At 43.3% G+C, this 2,500-nt stretch overlaps 1 pseudogene; it reads right to left on the reverse strand.

Annotated features, from left to right (window-relative positions):
• LOC142919119 (28S ribosomal RNA) overlaps nucleotides 1-2,500 on the reverse strand; it is a 10,601-nt pseudogene that overhangs the window by 3,301 nt on the left and 4,800 nt on the right.

Consider the following 2,500-nt stretch of genomic DNA (forward strand, 5'->3'; position numbering starts at 1 on the left):
ATAACAAAATCTAATCTAAAACATCTTAAATAAAGCTTATTTCTAATCTTCTTTGTAGGCAGAAAATAGTAAGTTACAGGACTCTCGAACTGATGTAGTCCAAAAATAAAGAATTAAAATAACAAAGTCTAATCTATATAAGTGCTCTTGAATAAGCTTCGTGTAAAAAATAGCAATATAATAAAAATACCAAGTCTTCATCTTGGAAAATAACAAAATCTAAAAGAAAGGTCTTCTTTATGGAAAATAGTAAAATAAGAATACCAAGACTTCACCTTGGAAAATAACAAAAACATCTTGAAAAAAGCTTATTTTTAATCTTCTTTGTAGGCAGAAAATAGTAAGGCGAAAATAAAGTCCCCTCTAAGCTCTAAAGTAACAAATACGACGTGTTTAAAAAAAACTAACAATAAAAAAAAGAACCAAGACTTCGTCTTGGAAAATAACAATCTAAATTGTGGAAAATAGTAAAATGAAATAAAAACCGACTTCACCTTCGAAAATAACAAAATCAATCTAAAACAAATGACATCTTAAAAAAAACTATTATTTGTTTCGGAGGTTGTCTATGACTGTTCATAGACCGCATAATTTCCACAGAACATTCTCAGAATATCAAGAGAGAAAAGCAGCGTTCTGCGGGAAATCATCTTGGCCAGTGATGTCGTTCTGGGTTTGGTCAGGCCCAGGGAGGTAAGTACCTCGTTATTCTCAAGGGGCCACTTTCCTCTTGCCCCAACCGGGAATCCAAAGAATGTGACCTTGCTAGCCTTCGTCAGCACTTTGACTTGATCACCAAGAGGGGTATAGTACGAAACTTTGTGCGAGGCAGCATCTGACAAGGTATTCTTTGAAAGCTCAAAACGGACGGTGACATCGATCACAACCGCCTCCTCATCTTTTGCAAACACGAGGTCAGGCTTTCTCATCTCTCCCGTCTCGGATATGAACCGTGGCTCTTTGTATACAGACCAGCCCAATCTAGCCGCTTCGTCTGCCAGAATGTTACTGATCTTGTTATGTCGCGCAATTCTTGCTTTCTGTACTGCAGGACATTGACCGAGAATGTGCGAAAGGGACTCGAGTCTGGCAGAGCATTTCCTGCAGGAACGTAAGGCCCCATCTCTGCCTCTGTTCAAGCTTTCTCTTGTTGGGTAAATATTTGCCCTTAGTTGTAGTGCTGCGATAAAGAAGCATTGTTTAAAGCCGCACCATGGCCTCAACCAAGCATTACTGATTCTATCATGCGCAAAGTTTACAATGCCCCTTCCTTGAACCGGCTTTTCGCACCATCTCTGAAATTCATGCTCCCTCCAATCGCAGGGTCTCGGATATACAGGTTCTTTTGACACCGAGTCCCTGAGAACGAATGTTGGGATTGCATCACTGTCACCCCCTGCTCGTACCCACAAATTACGGTATTCTTCCTCCATACCCTGCGAGGACACAATATTACGGGTGATAGCATCGGACGAGTTTGCTATACGTTGCAGCCTTCTAACTTGAACCGAAGGGATTGTTTTTTCCAGTTTCAAGATGGCAAGGCCTCCGTCTCGGGCTCTGGCATATAACAGTCCATCACAAGTTGAAGCGGGAAGGTGGAGCCATCCTTTTACCGCCTTTCTAATCTCTTGGTCCAACCCACGGAGAGTTGATTGCTTGCAGTCCGAGTGGTCTGCAGGATATAACAATCTGGGTAGGGCATAGGCATTGAGTAGTTCAACCTTCTGAGTTGGCTTCAGAGGCACCTCATCGATTTTCGAGATCCATGTCTTTAGCTGACAATGTAGATCAGGCTGTATAGTGCCAGTCCAAGGGCCAATTTTCAGACCAAGGTATTTCGTTGATTCATCAGGTTGGATCATATGGACATCTTTATTTTTGATAGTCCATGGGTCGCAGTTGTTCACCGTATATGAATCTTTGGTTGGGCTTATCATGAAGCCCTGGCACTTTCTGGCCTGAACCTCCAATCCCGATAGCCCACAAAATGATTCCAAGATCGCTAGATTGGCGGCCATACCAACCCAAGATTCGCTCACCAACACCAAATCATCAGCAAACGCAAGAGCTGTCACGTGGTCGGTATCAATGGAGTACCCAACTCCGTGTGACTCTAGGGTGCATATCAAAGGGTCCATGGCAAGATTGAAGAGCAGGGGTGACATGGGGTCACCCTGTTTGACACCAACACGTATGCTAATTTCTCGAGTCGACTCGCCATTGCTTTTGAACGAGGTCGTACACCGATCGTAGGCGTTCTGGATGATGCCCACCACGTGTTCATCTACTTTCTTGTGCCTTAACACCCATAAAATATGAGCATGCGAAACCGAGTCAAAAGCTTTCGCTATGTCGATAAACATGACAGCCAACGGCCTGTGCAATTTCTTAGCATGTCTCATAAGGTCCTGTAGCACCTTAAGATTTTCAGAGCAGCCAGATGCCGCTATAAAACCACGCTGCCTTGGGTTTAAGGGACAAGCACGAGCAAGACGTG

This window comes from Petromyzon marinus, unplaced genomic scaffold (genome assembly GCF_048934315.1).
Source record: "Petromyzon marinus isolate PM22_M1 ecotype Great Lakes invasive population unplaced genomic scaffold, UKy_Petmar_22M1.pri1.0 PM_G_Scaffold_6, whole genome shotgun sequence".
Classification (NCBI taxonomy): Eukaryota; Metazoa; Chordata; class Hyperoartia; order Petromyzontiformes; family Petromyzontidae; genus Petromyzon; species Petromyzon marinus.